At 52.0% G+C, this 21,970-nt stretch overlaps 1 protein-coding gene across 2 annotated transcripts in view; it reads right to left on the reverse strand.

Moving 5' to 3' along the window:
• SH3BP4 (SH3-domain binding protein 4) overlaps positions 1-21,240 on the reverse strand; it is a 76,798-nt gene extending 55,558 nt beyond the window's left edge. Inside the window, exons 1-2 of one of the 2 annotated variants that reach the window (XM_011929624.1) lie at positions 21,043-21,238; positions 5,058-5,131 (exon numbers count right to left, since the gene is read on the reverse strand). The gene's annotated coding sequence lies outside the window, so the exon portion shown is untranslated. Of the gene's footprint in view, positions 1-5,057; positions 5,132-21,042 lie in introns of both variants that reach the window. The other variant, XM_011929625.1, reaches the window with a different exon arrangement.
• Positions 21,241-21,970: the final 730 nt, after the last annotated feature.

The following is a 21,970-nucleotide window of genomic DNA, read 5'->3' on the forward strand; positions in this document are numbered from 1 at the left end:
GAAGTGAGGTCCAGAGAGGATACAGGACTTGCTTAAAGTGATGGGGTTGTGGGGACTTTCGAAAGGAAGGAAGAAGGGAAGGAGGGAGGGAGCTTGCAGAGAAGCCCAGCTGAGGATGACTGACACTTCCCCGATTGCCTGGGGGTCCCAGTGGCTGTTGCTGCCTGGCCCAGGCACACCCCCAGCCAGGAAACCCCTGTGGCCTCACCCCTCCCCAGATGGATCAGCGGTGGAGACCAGGTACAGGTGAATTAATCCACAGCAGATCCAGAGCTTGAGCTGGCCCAACCAGCTGCTTCTGAGACTAAGACTTGGATGCTCAGAAACTCAAAAGCGGCCCAAGGGCAGGTCCTGCAATGGGCTTCTGCACCTTGCCTGGCGGCCACTCCCAGGCCAGGTGTGCGCTGCTGGTGAGCAGCAGAGGCCAGGTGACGGAGCCAGCCACACAGGTGAGAGGAAAGTGTAATTTTTGATGGCCAATTCATTTCTCAAAGTTTGAGAAGACTCACTATGCTCTGTTTCTGGATCATTCCAATAATCCTGCCCCCTTTTCTTCTTGAGCAAGTCTGAGGGTATCTTCGATTCCTTTTTAGTCTTTGAGAACCTTCAGAGACCCAGGTGCCATCTTTACCAGAGGAAACTGAGGTCCAAGGAAATTGATTTATATAACATGCTATTGTGCCAATAATTGAAATCTGTCTATACTTAGTCAGAAGCTCTTCGCATAGGTATTTTTCGGACCCAAGAATGAAATACATCCAGGTGCCCTTCTGAAATTGCAGGCAGCCCAGTCAACTTTAAGGAATGAACTAACAACAGGGTGGGGGACAACTCCAAGCACAAAGACAGGAAAATCAGGGCTTTTCTGATTTGATGGGAAGATTCTTCCAAATGGGAGCAGATTTCAGCAAGAGATTCAAAGGCTCTTGAAATAAGTAATAGTGGAGTCTCTCTTTGACTGACATCTTTTGTCCCCACAGCCTTAAGTATGTTAAAAATCCCTCCTGTGAACTCACGACACGCTTGCTTTGAGAAAGGTGTAAGGCAGGCTAGTTATGACACCACAGAACAAGCCTCTTAAGAAGGCAGGCGCTGTTCTTAGTCCAGTGTGTCGCCGGGAGTGCGGCTCACGCTTCTTTCTCCTCCGTGCAGATTCCCCAGCTTCCCTTCGGCGGCTGATGGCCTCACCAATGTGCATTTGCAGTGGTTTATTCACTGAGGCCCTGCGGACATTGTCACCGGAATGCAGAGGCTTGGAGAGACGCTGAGCACGGCTTCCTGTTCAGCCGCTGCATGGCCTCAAGTGCCCTTCTCCTCCGTTGGATTATCTGCTGATAACCCGGAGGTCAGGCCTTGGCAGGTGCAGAATCAGTGCCTGCAGGTCACCTCAATGGACAGTCCAAGCAGACCTGGTCATGCTATTAAGGACACCGGCCTTAGTTTCTCTGTCCCAAGGATGTATGAAAGCCAGGATCACTGTCCCAGATTGAAGGCCACGGGGACTTAGCCCAATGCAAACCTCAAAAGTAAACCAATTCGTGGTTGCTAGAGGGGGAAGGGGCAACGGGAGTGGTGATGTAGCGAGTACAGGGTGCTCTTCCAGGGTGATGAGGAAGTTTTGAAACGAGACAGAGGTGGAGGTGACACAGCACCAAGAATGCGCTCGATGCCCATGCAGTGGTCAGCTGGATGTCATGTGACTTTCACTTCGAAACCAAAACCAGCAAACAGAAAGCTCAGCAAACACACACAGGGCTAGGAACCAAACACACACAGGGCTAGGAACTTCAGAGACCCTCAGTCTGAAGGGACCCCTGATCAGCAAACACACACAGGGCTAGGAACTTCGGAGACCCTCAGTCTGAAGGGACCCCTGATCAGCAAGCACACACAGGGCTAGGAACTTTGGAGACCCTCAGTCTGAAGGGATCCCTGCAGACTTCCCATATGGTCCGGGCAGGAGGTGCCCAGGCAGAGCCGGCATGGCCAGTTGCCCTGCAGAGAGTGGGTGATTCCGCTACCACCCATTTCTTCACTGCACCTTCAACTGTCGTGTGAATTCACAGTCCTAAGAAAAAAAATCATGTTTACCTGTTCATTTTTACGTCTCCTGTTTGTGGCTCACAATGTATTCCCATTGGCCAGTCTAGAGTGGGGGGTGTGGTACCAGCCCATGTGGTTCACATGCCCCCCCGCCCCAGGCACCCAGCTAAGCTAAGGGAACGGAGGAGTGGTTTAGGGGGCACACAAATGCAGCTGGACTCCAGGCTAAGCTCCAAGACTTCTTTCTTTTTGAGACAGAGTCTCGCTCTGTCGCCCAGGCTGGAGTGCAGTGGTGCGATCTCGGCTCACTGCAACCTCCGCCTCCTGGGTTCAGGCGATTCTCCTGCCTCAGCCTCCCAAGCAGCTGGGACTACAGCGCCCGCCACCATGCACAGCTAATTTTTTGTATTTTTAGTAGAGACAGGGTTCACTGTGTTAGCCAGGATGGTCTCGATCTCCTGATCTCGTGATCCGCCTGCCTCAGCCTCCCAAAGTGCTGGGATTACAGGCATGAGCCACCGTATCCAGTCCGCTGATACTTCTTAATCACCCTCTGAACTTGAATGAAGTAGTCTGGGTTTCTGAGTACTCTGAGATGAGTTTCTCATCTGTGAAACAGGCAGGGTGTTCCCAGGACTTGAACAGACACAACTACAGAGGGTGGGTGTTGAAGCCGCCGGGGGCTGGAGCTCACCCTTCCCAGCCATCAGTGGGATGGTGGGAACAACCACAGGGGCAGGCCTTGTGGGGCCTCAGTCTCGCACCGGCTCTGTCCTCTGGCTGACACTTCCTGGAGGAGCAGTTGGTCCTGCTCTGCTGCAGGCCTCTGTTTCCTCAGTCATTCTGGTCTCAGAAACTGAGTCAGGGAGCATTTCTGCTGCCTCCTTCGTCCTGAAGGACACCAGGCACCAGGATAAATTACCTCAGACGGTGATGACCACGGGAGCAGGAACAAGTTAACAACTTGAACCCACAACGGGGGAACTACATGCAAATCACAAAATTTGCCACGGGCAAAACTCAGGGCATGGAAACAGAAACCCTGGGCAGCCCTGTCTCTCACTGATCCCCAGGCAAATCAGACTGTGACTATTCAGAGGCACCAAGAAAACACTGCATGTATGCCTCTGGGAAAACAAGGCAAAACGAAAATCAGCTCGGTGGCCTGTGGATGGTCTCTAACTGCTGTGAGGACCCACGCCCCCAAGCACCCCTAAACTTCACCCAGAGGCGCATGCAACGCTCTGCCCACTGTATCCAGGGCAAGTGTGGGTGTACCTCCCTCACCAGGCTCCCGGAAGCCTGTGTACCCGCCATGGAGACCAGCAGGCACCACTGTGGGATGGCAACACCCGTCCCACCCTCCCGTTTCTCTTCCCAGACATCTTGCTGCCCCAGTAACTCTGGCACAGGGTCAGAAAAAGCAAACCACATGCGTGCCGCCCAAGGAACTGCTGCAGCCCAAGAGGGACCCCCATTAACCTCCTCCTGCTTTGCTCAGGATGGGGCCTGCTCTGGCAAAGCCCCAAATGTGAAGTCCAGCAAGGCGAGCCCACGTGGGGGGCCCCAGAGAACCACGCTGCACAGTTTATCTAGAGACAAGAACCCCCACGTCTCTCCAGTTTATCTAGAGACAAGAACCAAGCTGTAGTACTCGCCTTTGATTTTAGAAACCCCCGCTTTCTGACCAATGCCAGGCCAAAAGAATGCCAGGAATGTGGACGCCTTTCAGGAGGGTTCACCGCAGCCCAAAGAGACCACAGCCTCTGGGGCCAGGGGCTGCACTTATAAGGAAAGGCCTGCTGATGGCTTCTGCCTGGGCTGAAGTGTTTCAAGTCGCTGAGGCCCCAGTGGCCGGAGGACTGACCCTAGGACCAGAAAACCCCTGAATTCCTCACGTCACTGTGAAAAGCCCTGAGCCTCCTCCTGAATGTCTCAAACCTTCTCTGCACCCTAAGGCACAGGCAGATACTGGAAAAAAATGAGACAAGACAGAAAGAGTGGGGGGAGAAGTTTAAACAAAATCCAGTCAGCTACCCTTAGTTTACAGGATTTAAGAAAAACCTGAAACAGTGCAAGTAGCTGCCTGCTTTACTTAGAAGGGTTTTTAAAATTCCAACATGGCCCAAACAGGAATCCCACTGCGAGCTGCGGCTTCTCAACTTCCTCTTCGGCCTTGAGCATCCAAATGTAGCGTTTACTGAGATCAATCCTTTCTGCTTGCTGGGGAAATACTCATATGTTGCTTTTTAAGCAAATGGAGGCTGTGCCCCACAAGGTAGGCGATCCTATCCAACCGACTTTACAAAGGAGGGTGTTCCTTCTATTGCCAACCAGGACGATAAAGGCCAAGAACAGCCAAGAAAACCTCCAGGAACATTTTACCAGAACACCATTTAATCCAGCTCTTCCTCACGAACACCAGCCAAGGCTTCCTTGGAACATTTTCTGCCAGCGTGTTTCAAGGACAAATGCTCTCCCGACGCCCCAGGGAGGGTGACCCGTAACGGCGGGTCGTCCCCATCTCGTTGCAGGTAACCTCCTGCGACGTGAGAACAATCCCTCCTTTGTGCACACACCACAGGAGAGGACAGCTAACCTGGGCTCTGTCCCGCGGCTGCTGGGGCGGGGATGAGATGCTAGCCCGGCTTCCCAGAAGAGTGAGAACGTTCCACGGGAGGCAACAGAAAGGGGATTCGCTGAAAACAGAAACACGGGGCTGTTCTGGGAATGCGCTGGGGCTGGGCTTCTGGATGCCAGGATGACAAACGACCTTCCCACACCGGGGCCAACACTGTGGGCTTCGAGGACAGGAGGAGAGCACCATGAGGGACAGGCCTGCAGTGCCTGCAAAAGGTCAAGTGTCACCAGAAGCTTCCAGAAGCTTTCTCCCTCCTGCAGCTGCTCTGCACACATTTGGGGCCCGTCTCCCCATGAGTCCGGCACCTTGGTCATGACATGGTAAAGCGGGTCCAGGTACGGCAACCCACTCACATCATGCCTGCACTACCTACCTGGTACAGCCACAGCCTCCCGCCGTCAGAGAAGTCCCAGGACACGGCCTTCCGTCCAGGAGAGAAGCGAAGCGCTGCAAGACAAGAAGGAAACACGAGTGAGCTTCAGTCCCATCCAGTGCAGAACTCAGGCTGCTTCCCGCCAGGGCCCCTTCACGTCCTGGAGGACAGACGGGCTCTGCAGTGCATTTCCACTGCAGGTGAGGACAGTGGTGGACGCCGCCATGTGGCCTCCAGGTCCCCTTCTGAAGCCAACTCTGGGAGTGTGGCCAGAGGAAGGACCTTGACCCAGGGCCACCCAGAATTGTCTCACTGGAAAGAGCCCTTCTCGAGGTCACATCGGCCCCAATCCTGGGCCAGCCTGCACCCAATGACCAGACCAGTGACCAATGCAGGGTAACAAAGCCTGCCCCTCACCCCACTCCTGAATTGGGGTGACTTGGCAGTCTGGCCCAGGCCAGAGCTCCTGTGGGGTCAGCGACGGGCTGCGTGGAGGCTGTGTCCCAGCCTCACTGTCCTCTGCCCCTGCTGCTGTGCTCCCCAGCAAACCTAAACATCCCGCCCAGTGGCCTCTGCGTCACGGTCCACTTCACAGGGAGCCCTGCCTGTGACAATAGCTTATTGTGCCTTTTCTCACCCCAACACTGAGTCACCCGTCACCTGCCATTACTTCTGCTGCAACGACTGGCATCGTGAGCGCAACAGAAGTATCTTATCAGCTGCGCCCTGAAGATGAACCCTAGACATGCCGCAGCAGTGGGGTCTCCTCCTCAAGTCACAGGGCGCTGACATCACTACAGAGCCGGCGCCTTTGAGAGCAGAACTGGCCAACGTCGACGTGACAGGCAGGACTGCAGGTGCCACCATGACGCCCTCCCCCTCAAGCTGACTTTCTCCACAGGAATAACAGAGTGGGCCCCGGGCCTTCAGAGGAATCCGGGACCTCATCGGACTGTGAAAGAAGGAGTGGGAACTTCCTTCTGGACACCTTCCCTAAATCATGGCCACTCAGCCTCCGCAGGAACCAGACAACCCAGAACAGAGCTCCATCCATGTAAATATTTAACATGCAATTAAAAGAAGCATCACAATCACCCAAGAACGAAAGAATCATTCCCTGTGGTGCTGGGACAGCTGGCTGGTGTTCAGAGCACAGACCTCCTCACTTCAGGGCTTCAACTCATACCCAAAGATAAAATGAATTCCAGATCAATAGAACAGTGTGGAGGGGGAGAGGGAGGGAAGAAAGGAAATTGCCCAGTAGATAACAGAAAATCTAGTTGTGTAGTTGATCTCTACATAGACACGGACCTTCTAAGGGTACAAGCGACATGCAAAATCACACAGGCAAAAGGAAAAGAATCAATGAACGCTATGAAAAAGGCCACAACAATGTGACAAAATATATGCACACACACAACAAAAGATCTCAAACCAGAGAAGAAAAAACAAAGGGTGGGAAGAGACAGGCGGGACTGCAGGTGCCACCACGGCTCCCGCGCAGCCACCCACACCTAGACTGACTTTCTGGACAGGAATCCCAAGGCGGCCCTGTTCACAGGAGAGAAGGCAGGACGCCGCCATCCATCCATCCCCCTCCTTTGAGACAGGTCTACCATGTTGCTCAGAGCTCTTCAGAATCTCTCTCAAAGTACTCATTCTCCCAAGAGTCATCCCAAGACAGAGCAGTTGAAAATCTCATCATCTTAAAAGAAATAAAAAGGCACTGAAAAAAACCTGGGGGAAGTGAAACTACAAAGGAGGTTGGCTTCGTGGTCTACATCCCTGCCTTCTGCAGACTTCTGCAGCTTTTCCCGTTTCCTCTACCGTGAGCATGCGTTTCCCTTTCCTTCTTTCTGATTCTAAAAGCCACTGCACCAGCATCTCTGAGAACCTGGTGCCTCTTCCTTCCTTTGTACCCCAAGCCCCTATGCCCTGGTCAGGGTACTCGGCATCTTCATCCTGAATGCTAGGCAGGCACCACCGGCACTGCTGGGCCCCTTCGTCAGGCGGGTCCGTTGCAGGCTGTCATAAAGGACACATGGGAACTGCCTCAGTGGGGACCCGCCTCCAGTGGCTGCAGTGACTACCGGGCAGGTGAGGAAATGAGGGGAGGGCCAGTGCAGTGACACAGAACAGAACACCCCAAGAGAACGTGTGGCCCGAACATCAGCTCTGACAGGGGCTCATCTCAGCCTCCTCACTCTGCCCGGGGCACTTCCCGAGACACGCCCAAGGCAGGGACAAGTGTATTTTCCCTGCCCCGCCAAGCGCTCCCCAGAAAGACCCAGCTCCCCTCACAGGAAGTCCCCAGCCTCCCAGGCTGTGGGCAAGGCCCACCCCAAAGCCTGCCAGGTGCTGCCCAGACGCAGAGCCACACGGCAGGAACACACGGATCTCCAGGGGCCCAAGATGCCTTCCTCCTTATGACACTCCTCCCCCAACTCACTCCACTCCACTCGGTCGTGGGGGCTACCGAGGCCACGGAGCTACCTGAAGAGCCATCCTCCAGCCGCCACAAAGAAAACGACCTGCGTGGGGCCCAGGGCCTCAACCTCCCCATCCTCGCTGCTGCCCAGCCCTCCCCAGGCTGCCCAACTTCCGCCCCGCAAGGCACAAAATAAATCTTCGCTGGATAATTCCGGATACCACCTCGCCCCAACTCCAAAAAGCTGCCACGCTCCTTTCTTTATTTAAAGAGAGGCTGCACTGACAACACTCTCCGTCACTGTGGCTTTCGGCACTGATTCTCTCCGCATTTTTGGATAAGGGCCCTGCAAGCCCTCTGGAGCTTTCCTTCTGGCAAGTTCTTTAGGCGGCGTCTTTACTTAACAGCCTTGCGGCCCGAAACTGAGCCCGGAAGTCTCCCTGGACAGCGAGGATGATTGGGTAAACTCACACCTCACGCCTAAGTAAGGGAGGACCCAGCTTCCCTGACAGAGGATTCAGAGACGCCAGAACTGGACCCTGGGCAGGGACAGGTGCACATGTGGCACCACTGGCCCCCTCAGTGCTGGAGTGGAGGGAGGAGACAATCTGGCTCTGTCATGTCCAGGAGGTCCCAGTGGATGGATTCTGTGGACAGGACCGCTGGCCCCTTTCCACCGCCCCAACTCCTGATCAACCTCTCCAGAGGCCCAAGGTTTCTGGACAAGGACCGGCCCTGTTGAAGAGGGGGGCACGATCTTTCAGTCAAGCACTGTTCTCCCGTGGGCACCACCAGACACCAGTGTGGGCCCATCGGTCTTCAGGAGCCCCAAGAAAACCACGCAGTTTCGTGTGGGAGGATGGAATCAGCATGAAGTCTAGAGGATGCCTTATTCTCCGGTTGTTTCCAGAAACATCAATGTTGTCATTAACCATGACTTGGGGCAAAGCGCCATAAACCACAATGCCAGGAAGACAAGATTCTGTTGTCTTCAGCAGCTCAAAACACAAGGGTCTTCTCCCGCGGTGCAGAGAGAAGGGCAGTTATGTCGCTTTGTCCATCTGAGTAGCTGTTTTAACAATGGCTGACAGTCTCAGCTGATGACAAATGTGCAGAGGGTTCATCCCACCTCTTATCCCACCTCGGCAGGCCTGGGAGGGGGCGTGGATAAATGATACGAGGCTTATGGTCCTCACCCCACCACATCCAGACAGGAAGCTATATTCACACACAGAGACGACCACTGTGTCCTAAATCCTCATTTCGGAACAGTCAAAAAGACAGCGATCGCCCCATTTCCTAAATGGTACAGATGGAATTGTGTCCCGCCAAATTTGCACGTTAAGTCCTAATCCCCAGTACCTCAGAAAGTGACCTTATTTGGAGACACAGCGTTCAAGGTGCAATCAAGCTAAAGTGAGAGCACCAGGGTGGGTCCCAATCCAATATCACCCAGTGACTTTACAAAAGGGGAGAGTTTCAACAGACATGCACACAGAGAGGGACAGGGGACAGGATGACGGAGACGGGGGGTGAGGCTTCTACAAGCCAACGGCTACCTGCAAACCCCCAGATGCTAAGGGAGAAAGGCCTGGAACTGATTCTCCCTCAGCCTCAGAAGGAACCGGCCCCACTGACACTCATCTTGGACTTCCAGCCTCCTGACCTGTAAGATAATCCCTTTCCGTGGTGCAAACCACCCAGCAGTTTGTGGTCCATTGACAACAGCCCCGTCAAAGTAATTCATCAGACCTTAAGAGTCTCCATCTGCAAACTGGGAAAAGGAATTCTCACAGCTCTGCCCATCTCAGAGGTTACTGAGTGAGTGACAGATTTGAAAATATTACATGAACTCTTCACCCAACTCAACCTACAGGCCAGCCTGTGCTGACCACACCAAGAGCTGGTCCACGCTGCAGAGCTGAGTCTTTCAGGGCCAGATCCGCACGGTGAACATGCAGGAACACCCACAACTAGTTTTGTTACAGCAACCTCAGGTATGGGCCCAAAAGTCCAACCCACTAGTTATGGGACATAGTTCTTGAAGGGTTGAGGTGAAGCAATGTTAGGCTGGTGTTGAGTAAACTGAAAAACGTGTAAGCCTATTTCTTAGATTTCCAAGCCTCCACAGTGAATATCAACGGAGCCATTGGCCAGAGGAGCCTCTATATCCTGCATCCCCGACAGCTGGATGACTGGGGTCGCCCCATCCTCACCCACCACCATACATCACAGCCAATCGCTAGAACCAAACTACAAAGTAGAACTAAATACACGCTGAGTACCATTTATCCAAAATCCCTGGGATCAGAAGTGTTTTGGATTTCAGAGTTTGGAACGTCTGGATATATACAATGAGATATCTTGCAGATGGGACCCAAGTCTAAACACTAAGTTCATTTATGTTTCATCCGTACCTTCTGCACACAGTCCAAAGGTGATTTTACGTAACATTTTAAATAATTTTGTTCTGGAGCTTTGACTGTACCCTGTCGTGTGAGATGAGGAGTGAAATTTTCCACTTGTGGCATCACGTCGGTGCTGAAAAAGTTTCAGACTTTGCAGCATTTTGGATTTCAAATTTTTGGATGAGGGGTGTTCACCCGGAAAATTCTTGTCCAAATCAAAGGTAAACTACAGCCCGTGGGCCAAATCCAACCTGGCCACCTATCTTTGTATGGCCCGTGAACAAAGAATGTCTTTCTATTTTTAAATAGTTGGAGGGAAAATAAAAAGAGTAAGATTTCACGATGTGAAAATGATATGAAGTTTAAGTCCCAATGTCCTTACCTAAGTTTCACAGAGCACAGCCCCACCCGTTTATCAATAGCACTTCTGTGCAACCAAAACAGAGTAGCTGTGACACAGACCTTACGGCCCACAAAGTGGGAAATATTTACTCTCTGGCTTTTTACAGAGAAAAGTGTGCCAAGCCCTGTTCTCTACCCTTCCTACTTACGCAGTGGGCAAAGGGCCAGGCGGGATGTAGGCTCAGGCCAAACGGAAGTGGGCATTTACCCGGGTACATGGCTGCATGCCAGGAGTGTCTGCCAAGAGACCAGCTAGGGTAAGAGATGGCAAGAGGGAAGGAAAGAAAATCAGACGGAGGTGTGGTCAGAAAGGGAGACGGGAACGGGCCCAACATCCATTTCAAGGTTTCTTTCTAGAGCTGGCTCCAACCTCAAAAAGAGGGGAGGCATCTCTGGCCCCCCTCCGGCAGCACAGTGACGCCGTCCTCCTCCAGCTTCGGGTTCGCACAATCAGTCCTCATGCACGGCACGTCCAAGACTACACGGGGGGGGGCTTCATGGCCTGGCCATGGACCCAACCCCAGGTTCTTCATTTTCTGTGAGGGCAGATCATTCCACTCCGAGACAAATAATTTACAGAACTGAGACAGCGGCACTCTGGTAGACGGACAAAAGCCTTTGTACTTCATGCTATCAAAATCAACACTACTAAAACTTACACTCTGACAATGTATTTGGGCAAGGGAAGGATGAAGCAGCCACGTGAGAGGGCCTGAAATCTCACCTGACGCACTTTACATTTTCTTATGCAGAATACAAAACCGTTTCACTTACCTTTCCTATAATTACACAAAATTTCCAATTTTACAGAGAATGTGATAAGGAATGGGATATGACCTTCCTCTCTCCTGTGTTAAACCTGGAATGAATACTAAGCATAAAAACGGGGGAGGGGCATTGAGACAACCACCCACCCAGCACCCGCAACAGCTTTGTACGCCTGTTCATGAGTCCCCCCTATACACCGTGGGCTCCTCCTGGCACCTGCGCAGCACCAAGTGGCTGCCTTCTCTGAACGCCCTTCCACCCTGGCAGGGCGGTGGAGGAGGTGGAGGCCCCCTGCCCTTGAATGTGAAGACAGGAGGACGATGAGACACAGGACCCACTACACCTGTGGGGCCAGAAGACCATTTTCTCATTCCCCTTTGGGCTCTGCTCCCCTGGCTGGAGCTGGGGGAAGCTCGTTGTGGAAATTTTACATATTTAATTACTACATAAACTGATGGCAGGGGTGAGACAAGGGCAGCTCCCATGGCAATTCAAGTGGAATATTTCAGAAAGGCTCACTAAAGGTGAATCACTTAAAAATGCGGCTGGCGGGCCGCGCATGGTGGCTCATGCCTATAATCCCAGCACTTTGGGAGGCTGAGGTGGGCGGATCACAAGGTCAGGAGATCGAGACTATTCGGGCTAACACGGTGAAACCCCGTCTCTACTAAAAATACAAAAAATTACCCTGGCGTGGTGGCGGGCGCCTTTGGTCCCAGCTACTTGGGAGGCTGAGGCAGGAGAATTGCTTGAACCTGGTAGGCGAAGGATGCAGTGAGCCGGGATTGCACCACTGCACTCCGGCCTGGGCGACAGAGCAAGACACTGGCTCAAAAATGTGGCTGCCAAGCTAGATGACATTCAACACCTGAAAAAAATGGAGTCAACTCTAGGAGAACTCTGGGCACAGATGGCCTCACCAGTGTCCCCGTGTCATGGCACCATCTTGGACTGGAAATCAATCATGGAATCACGCATGTGGGTCACACAGGAGACACCAGGGCCAAACCCACACTCAGAAAAGACCCGAACCCAACAGAAAGACTGGAAGATCCGCGCACACACAGCTTCTCCTTGTATTTTTAATGATTCTTCTAGACTTTGACTTTTTCAACTCACTGACCAATCACTTCCGGAGCCTCACAAGCTGATCTAGCTCATCATTCTGGGCTCTACCGGGGCTGCGGGGGGTGAAGGTTTTAATCCAAGGTTTCGACAACCACCACCTAAAAGCTAGCCAAGGACAGCGTCTCAAGGAAGGCATCCTGGCCGGGCGCGGTGGCTCAAGCCTGTAATCCCAGCACTTTGGGAGGCCGAGACGGGGGGATCACGAGGTCAGGAGATCGAGACCATCCTGGCTAACACGGTGAAACCCCGTCTCTACTAAAAAAATACAAAAAACTAGCCGGACGAGGTGGCGGACGCCTGTAGTCCCAGCTACTCGGGAGGCTGAGGCAGGAGGATGGCGTGAACCCGGGAGGCGGAGTTTACAGTGAGCCGAGATCCGGCCACTGCACTCCAGCCTGGGCAACAGAGCGAGACTCTGCCTGAAAAAAAAAAAAAGGGAAGGCATCCTAGGCTTTGATTCTGACCTCAGAACTCTCTCCCATGAACAAGTGGGGGGACACCATGAGCCGCCCATGTTGGGGGAAGGCAGCCTGGGGAATGAAGGGTCTGGAGATGGTCATGAATCAAACGAGAGGGTTCACGTTTCTCACCCCAGCTCCACGACCTTTGCTAAGTGACTTCTCTTTCCTGGGTCTCGTTTTCCACAACCGTAACGCAGAACTCTAGCGTACATCCAGTTCGTGTGGGTTTCTCTTCTTTTAGTTTTTCTTCCAGCCTGTAGACCATGTTGAGGGCAGAGACCCTGTCTTTCGTTTTGTTTTGTTTTCTTTGAAACACACCAGACACTGAGTGCCAAATACATGGTAGAAATGGCACACAACACCCGTGACATTCTGTGACTGAGGCAGTGGTTCTTAAACACCGGCATTCACTGGAATTACCTGGACGGCTGATTCTAACACAGGTTGCTGGGCCCAACAACCCTCAGTTTCTGATTCTGTAGGTCTGGGGTGGGCCTGAGAATGTGCACTTCTAACCTGCTCCCAGCTGATGCTGACGCTGCCTCTGAAAACCATTAGCAGGCCAGGCGCGGTGGCTCATGCCTGTAATCCCAGCGCTTTGGGAGGCCGAGGTGGGTGGATCCCTTGAGGTCAAGTTACAGACCAGCCTGACCAACATGGTGAAACCCGTCTCTACTAAATGCAAGAAATTAGCTGGGCGTGGAGGCACATGCCTATAATCCCAGCTACTTGGGAGGCTGAGGTTGCAGTGAGCCAAGATTGCACTATTGCACTCCAGCCTGGGCAACAAGAGTGAAACTTCATCACACACAAAAAATAAATAAATAGAATTATTAGCAGAATGTTTCCTAGTTGACAACATACTTTCCCATCTGGCCTCTCGGTCGCTTTTCACAACCACCCTGCGAGGTAGGCCAGACATGTATTATCATGCCATCATTTAGCAGATAAGAGAACTGAGGCTGACCCGGAATTGAAAAGCTGGGATCCTAACCCAAAGCTAGCAGCCTTGATATGCAGAGTAACGGCAAACACAAACAGAACAATCCCAGGACCAGACAGGCTGCAGTAAGACAGGACGTGGACAAGTGAGGGTGTAAGATTCCAGACAAGGCTCCAATCCTGCATTTCCTTTTCCCATGGCAGGTTATAAAATTGCAGGTCTTTCAAAGTAGAAGTTAACATTCCTGCCCTGAATCAGACTAACAATGTTTGTGATGGAGTCTTGAAAGAGTTTATGTCCCCCTAATAAACCTTATTTAGGAGGCTGAAAGTATCTAGGAAACATGAGTGTGTTGAAGACTTGGACATTATTTGAATATGGACTCAAATCTTGGCTCTGCCACGAAATGCTGGGACCAGAGTTAAGTCTTATCCTTCCTCCTCCACTCAGGGTGGGGAGAAAATGACTGGGCCTCCTCGTGAATAAGAGAGAGAACGCCTGCACCGTGGTCTCTGTGCTCACAGGTGTGCATTGAGGGCCACTTCACCTGCACGTGGACCCTGAGCTCATAGGTATGTATCCAGGGCTGGTTCACCTGCACATGGTCCCTGTTCTTGTAGGTTTGTGTCAGAGGCTGGTTCACCTGCACAGGGACCCTGAGCTCATAGGTATATATCAAGGGCTGTTTCACCTGCACCGTGCTCCTTGTACTCGTAGGTGTATGTCACAGGTTGGTTCATCTGCACATGGTCCCTGAGCTTGTAGGTGTGCATTGAGGGTTGGTTCACCTGAACATACATCAAGGGAGGCTGCTACAAAGAGAGAGTCAAAACGCCTGTAGGCAGAGGGTCAAAAATACCTGTGCGCAGAGAGTCAAAATGCCTGCATGCAGAGGGTCAAAAATGCCCGTGCGCAGAGGGTCAAAAACGCCTGTGTACCTTGGGTCAGAAATGCTTGTGCACAAGAGTCAAAAAACACGTGTGCAGGTGAGTTGCACTTTCCCACTTTGTTCCCCTTCATTCACGCACACTTTGACTTTCTCCCATATTCTTCCAAACATCTTCCGCCACGCTGACTGTTTGTAAAGTCATTAAGGCAGACGTTGGTAGGTGACTCAAGTCTTGGTGGATGGAGCTAAACTATGGGCCTTTCTTATGACTCCCAGGGGACAGCCACAAAGTGAGGACTTGGTGGAAGTGGAAGGCCAGCTATAGCAGATCTTTATACATTCACTACTCCGTTGCTGCACTGTCAAAACGTTCTCCAAATGGTGGGTGTGATCTGCAGGAGCTCCGCCACCCCAGCACAAGGCAGCCCCAAGCCCGGGTCAGCCTGCAGGATGGAGGATGTGCTGCAGAGATACAGCCCCCGGGGATGCCCTGGGGTCGATGTCCCCGCCTCTGGCCTCCAGAAACACAATTCTAGGGCATAGTATCATGGCTCCTCAAATGCGTCTCCAGCATGATGGAGCCCTAACAGTGGTTAACAGTGGCCACTAGCTCAGTAGCTGACCCCTGATTTGCTTTTCGTCTTCCCTCTTCTCACCTTCTTCTGCTTGGATGGACTGCTGGGACCAGTCAGCTCCCCAAAAACATCAGCACCCAAGTCCTTGTCTCAGGCTCTGCTTTCAGGGGTTGCAAACCAGGAAAGATGGTAAATGGCGCTAGACCACTGGGTTTTCTGTCCACGACACAGGCACTCCGCTGAGTGACGTAACTGAGCACTCGGTCACTTCCGGTCAAAGCCAGTGGGGCTGTTACAGATTGTTAGAAATTCCCAATTTAGAAAGCCAAGCAAATATTTTCTTCCGTTAATAAGATACACTTATACTCAGCAAAGGGGATTGATACCTCATCTGACATTTTTACATTTAAAAGGACAGGGCTTAGTGGCTCATGCCTGTAATTTCAACACCTTGGACAGCCCAAGCAGGGGGACTGCCTGAGCCCAGGAGTTTGAGACCAGACCGGGCAACACAGCAAGACTTCGTCTCTACAAAAAAAAAAAAAAAATTAGCCAGCCATGGTGATGCGCGCCTGTAGTCCCAGCTACTCGGGAGGCTGGGGTGGGAGGATCACTTGAGCCCAGAGGTCGAGGCTACAGTGAGCCATGATTATACCACTGCACTCCAGCCTGGAGACAGAATGAGACCCTGCCCCGCACCAAAAGCAAAACAAAACAAAACAACAAAACCCATACACATATACATGCACTGTGGGTCATTTCCAGGCTGAGGACAACTGCCAGAGCAGGGATTCCTGACCCTTAGCTAGGTCCGGATCCTGGTTCGGGCTCTGTGGCCCCAGCCCACGTGTCAGCAGGGAAGCCCAGCCCCAACCTCAGACGGCTCTGCTCAAACATACCTCCCTCAAAGCCGCAGAACCCTGCATGACTTTCCTACCGATGTTGTAACAAATTACCACAAACTTAGTGGCTCAAAACACACATTCACTCTCCAACAGTTCTGGAGGCTGGAAATCTGAAACCAGGCTCACTGGGCTGACGTCAGGGCCAGTGCCTTCTGGAGGCTTCAAGGGGGTGAGCTGCTTCCGTGGCCCTGCCCTTTCCTGCATCCCATGGCTGCCTGGATTCCTGGCTCAAGGCCCCTCCTCCATCTTCAAAGCTCAGGACTCCAGTCTCTGTTCCCACCATTCCAGGGCCTCCTCCTGTGGTCAGATCTCCATCTCCCTCTTCAAAGACTTGTGATAACATTTAGGGTCCATCTGGGTAATCCAGGGTATCTCACCATCTCAGGAGCCTTCAATGAATCACACCTGCAAAGTCCCTTTTGCCGAATAAAGTAACACCTACAGGTTCTGAGCATTAGGATAGAAATGTCTTTTTTGTAAGGGGATTCACACACCATATCAAAAACACAAGCACACCACTGCTGCCCACTCCCTCCCCTGGTCTCGTCCACCGCTCCTGACATTCTTTTATCTATCATTTACTTCTCTCCTTTTTCTCCCACCAGAACAGCCCCCATGAACGCAAGGACTTTGTCCTGTTCACCAGGAACCACCTGGAACGTAGCAGGTGCAGTCAGTATTTGAATGGATGGATGATTTATAGACTACCTGTAATGCCAATGCGGGTGGATGCACGGGAACTCAGAGCTTCTCAAGCACAAATCTGTGGACAAGAACAAGAAGCACCTTGAACAGGCTGCGTGGAGTGCCCTGGGGAATTGGCATCTGGGTGTCTGGCAAGCTGGCCTGTGTGGCCTGCGGGCAGGAACCCACCTGTCCTGCTCACTTCTGTATGCCCAGCCCCTAGGCCTGCACTAGTGCTTAGCGGCAGCTGCATCAATAGCACCTGCTGCCTGAACAGAAAACGAAGCTTCCCCAGCACCTGTGACCGGCAGCTTGGTCTTGGGTCCACCGATCCACCGCCTCCCCGCCGATCTCAGCGGCATCTCTCCAGCAAACGTACAGCCCCACTACTTCCCATCAGGGTATTATCCTCGGCTCAAGAGCACAGGGTGCCCTGCTCCTTCCTGCCCCTTCCTCCCTTGGAGCCAGGCTTCCCTGCCCCATTTTGGGGTTCTCTGCAGTTTGCCCTACCCCACGTGGATGGACTCCATGGCATCCACCGCCAACCCCCTTCACTCAAGCCAGGTCAGCGGCCCCACCCTCAGACTCTCCTACACACATCCCACCTCCTCCCATTTGCCCACTGCCTGTGACTAGGCAATGCCTCCTTGTTCCCCTCCCTGCCTGCACAAAAATTACCTCTCCCTCAAGGCCCACACTGAGGCTTCCCTGCAGCCTGTGTTCCCAGGTCTCAGGGATAGCCCCCCTGCCACCCAGACGCTCAGCCCCATGGCACTTCTTCCCTGTGCATGAGTTTCTGATCATCTCTTTTGCTCTCCAGGCAAGATGATGGTTTCATTTCTCCTGTGCCCTCCAGCTGCTGGGCTTTGAATTCTACAGACTAAGAGTTCCATTCACGAGCTCCACACCACCGGACAGGCTGGTAACCCTCCAGCCTCTCCCTTCCACCTCCATAAAATGGGTACACGACCCCAGCCCAGCACCAGCAGGAGGAGGGTGCCAACACAGAAGTGGACAAAACCCTGCAAAGCCACAGGTGTGCCCACTGGTGCCAATAGCCCGCCTGGTGCCGGCGACACCCCTTTCAGCTGGGAGAGCCCCAGGCACCACCCGAGACCAGGACAGAGGGGCCTTCAAGGTGTAGCTGGGCTGGGAGAGGTCTCCAGACAAAACCCAGAACACCCGGTTACATCTGAATTTCAGGTGTACAGTTAATAATGTTTTAGTGTACGTTACCCCAGATATTCAAATGGACTTGGGTATTTGTATTTGCGCATCCTGGACCCCTGGACTGCCTGTGCCAGTCAGGGGGGGTTTCCTAAAACGCCCAGCCTCAGGAGGTGACATCAGAGGTGGCCGCCCAGGAAGCAGGCGGACACGGGAAAACAGCAGCCGAGCTTACAAAGAGATACACTCCGCAATATTTGCTTCCCACTAAAGAGCTGTTTTCTAAAATAAATAAATAAAATAATCTTCTTGCTAATTATCAACAGCGGATTGTTTCAACAATATTTTTCCATTCCGGTATGATTCTTCAACCACTCGGAAAACAAAGCAGTGACTCCCACAACAGAGATCACTGTGGAAACCGCTCACCTCCATCCTGAAAATCGTGACTTCACCTCACATTCCACCAGAAACCGACTACAGATCCTTACCAAAGAATTCTTGTGCAAACAAACACCAGCCAACTGCGACTGAATGGCAGGAAATGTAGCAGCTTTTTCTAATTTTAACTTTCTCCAGGAATGCATTCCTTCTAAACACACTGGGCAAATTCTCCCCAGACCCGTGCCTTCCTCTGCAGTCAAGCAATCACCTCCAGGGAGCCCAAGACAAACTGCAGATTTCAAGTGTGCGCTGGCCTGGCTGGGAGGGGTCCCTGGGCTCCAGGTCCCGTGCTGACTCACTGAACGATGCTCTCCAAAGTGACTAAGAGGTTGGAATGAGCTATCTGAACAGGAAAGCACTCCCAGACTAGAGGGTGAGCCACAGACGGGAACAGAGCCCAGCAGTCTCCACCTCAGGAAGGCAGCATCAAGCAACAGCGATAAACAGGGGCCGAGTCCACAGGCATCAGTCCATGACCCAGAGACCGGGACACACAGGCCAGGATTGGGAATGCCGCAAAGCATAATTCTGCAAATTATCCCCCCGGGACGGAAAAACTCAGAATTGTGCCTGATTTGATTTTAAAAGCCTATGAGGGGAAGGGACATACCAGGATGCAGTATCTGCAATGCTCATCACTAAGAGAGGCTTATTTTCCCGAAAATCCAAAGCACTCCGACAATGAGCCAGGCATGGTGGTACAAGCCTGTAATCCCAGCTACCCCGGAGGCGGAGGTTGCAGTGAGCAGAGCTTGCGCACCACTGTACTCCAGCCTGGGCGACACAGTGAGACCCTGCCTTTAAAAAACAAAAACAAAAAGCACTCCTACAATTCAATAAGAAAAGTGGGCAAAAACCACAAAAAGGATCTCCGCATGGGAGGAAATCAGAATGGTCCGTAAACATTAGCTTCCAGAAGAATATAAAAACACTCAGATACCATCTCACACCCATCAGACCATCCCCCCAAGTGAAAAAAGGCGGACAATATTGAGGGAGGGGAGCATGTGGAGGAGCCTGGGCGAACCTGAAGGCTGCTGTGGGAAGTGGAGCTGGACTGGCAGCCAAGGCCCAGCCGCACTCCCTAGATAAACATTTGCACGCTGAGCTGGAAGTCATGTACAAAGACCTTCACAGCAAGTGTGGTTTCTGATAGCAAAGGCTGTAAATAACCTATTGTCCTTCAGGAGCAGAAAGAATAATTAAGCCAAGGCATTAACATACAGCAGTTCCCCCTCATCCCAAGTTTCCATGGTTTCAGTTACCCCTGGCCAACTGGTCCCAAAACAGGTGCTACAGTACAAGAAGATATTCTGGCAGGGAGAAAACACATTCACACAACTTCTACTACAATATAGTGCTATAATTGTTCTATTTTATTATTCATTATTGTTCATCTCTCAGTGTGCCTAAGTTTGCAAACTAAACTTTGTCATAGGCATGTATACATAGGAAAAAGTATATCATATATATAGGGTTCGGTACTATCTGAAGTTTCAGGCACCTTCTGGGGGCCTTGTATTCCCTGCAGATAAGGGGGGACTACTTACAAGGGAAAGACACATAGTAACGAAAGCAGATGAACTACAACTACAGATATCAACACAGACAAACCTCAAGAACATCATGCTCAGGCAAAAAAGGAACTCTTGCAAGACTATGTATTAGCTAGCTAATGCTGTGTAACAAATCGCCTCAAACAACAGACTTCTATTATTGCAGTTTCTATAGGTCAGGAATCCAGATGTGGCTTAGCTGGGTGAAGAAGAGACCCTCTTCTTCAGGGCCTCTCACAGAGCTGCCATCAAGATCTTGGCCCAGGCTGGGGTCTCATCTCAAGGCTAAACTGGGGAGGGGTCCTCCAGGGTCACCTGCTTGCTATAGCATCCAGTTCCTCATGACCATGGGACTGAAGCCTCAACTGCATGCTGGCTGCCAGGGGGTGGCCACCCTCAGTTCCTTGCCACGTGGCCTCTCTATATAGCAGCCCGCACCACCACAGCCAGCGGGGGAGACCATCTGTTGTCAAGGAGGAAGTTCTAAGCCCACATAACCTAATCACAGGAGGAAGGCGCAGCATCAACTTGGATGCATCCTATTGGTTAGAAGCAAGATGCTAGCTCGGCTCACACCAAAGGGAGGGGACTTCACAGGATGTGAACACCAGGAGGTGTGGATCACTGAAGGCCATCTCAGAGTCTGCCAGCCACAAAAGATATTGCATGATTCCATGTATATAAAAGTTAAAAACAAAAACAAATGATGTTGCTTAGAAACACAACCCCATGTGATAAAACTAAAAAACAGCAAAGAATGACAACCGTGAAATTCAGGACAGGGACTCCCTTAAATGCTTCAGGTTTATCCAATAAACACATTTTTGCAGGGAGGGAAGAGGATCGGTAGTAGGGAGCTGGGATTGGGAGGGGCAAAGGGAATTTCAAAGTTAAGTTCCATTTCTTGGTCTGAGTAGTGGCTATGCAAGTGTTCATTGTTTTTGTGATTGTGTAAACATTCCCAAATATTTTCAAATATTATCTGTATCTACTCAAAATTCAGGTACTACATGGCTTGCTCCTTGGCACCCCACGGAACAGTAAGGACAGGGGCTCTGCACCCTGTGAAACTTCAACAAATGCAGCAGATGCCTCCCCAGCATCCCCGCCTCCTGTCCACCTTGCCCTGCAAAGAAATGCACCAGCTCTGACCCAGAAGCATGTCCAGCACCCAGAAATCCTGCTCTCTCTCCTCGCCAAACCAAATGCAAAAGCCTCTAGCCTGACCTGGAGGTAGAGCCGTTCCTCCAGAGGTTCAGCCTGTTCCTCCATGCTGCGGCATGACTCTCGGAGTTCACCAGCCTCTTGCCCTTCAGTTTCAAATGCAGGCCACGGATGCTGCAGAACTCGGTCTCTCTCCACGGGGCCAGGGCTGCCCTCCAGGACCTCGAAGCACCCTACCGTTGGGGCATTTGTCTCTGTTTCAGTTATTCTTCTTAAGGCAACTGAAAACAACCATGGATTTGCTGGGAGTTGGGAGTCACCCAGAACCACATCCTGTTTGGCCCTGGCACTGATTCAATCATGCCAATGTCACCCGGACAAAAGAACTTTCTACACAGGCTTAAGAAAGAGACGCAGCACCTGCAGCAGGAAAGGAGCCCAGCCGGAGAGTTCACCGCACCAGTCAGCCAGCAGAGTGATGGACGCATGACCCGTGGGGCCTCGGGGCACTGTGGGGTGCAGGAAAAGAATACCTGGTCCTGCAGTGACCGTAGTGAGGGGGTCCCTGCATTTTTACCCACCCTTCTCACCTGGCAACACTGCTGCACAGGCTGGCAGGTACTTGTTGAATGAATGAATGAATGAATGAATGGATGAATGAATGAATGAATGAATGAAGCTCTTCTCCAGGTGCAGTGAGGAAATGTCAAAATAGAAACAGACTGCCAGGCATGGTGGCTCACACCTGTAATCCCAGCACTTTGGGAGGCTGAGGCAGGCAGATCACCTGAGGTTGGGAGTTCAAGACCAGCCTGGCCAACACAGTGAAACCCCATCTCTACTAAAAAATACAAAAATTAGCCAGGTGTGGTGGTGCATGCCTGTAATCCCAGCTACTCGGGAGGCTGAGGCAGGAGAATCACTTAAACCCAGGAGGTGGAGGTTGCAGTGAGCAGAGAGAGCGCCTCTGCACTCCAGCCTGGGTAACAAG

Source organism: Colobus angolensis, unplaced genomic scaffold (genome assembly GCF_000951035.1).
Source record: "Colobus angolensis palliatus isolate OR3802 unplaced genomic scaffold, Cang.pa_1.0 Scaffold82, whole genome shotgun sequence".
NCBI classification, from domain to species: domain Eukaryota; kingdom Metazoa; phylum Chordata; class Mammalia; order Primates; family Cercopithecidae; genus Colobus; species Colobus angolensis.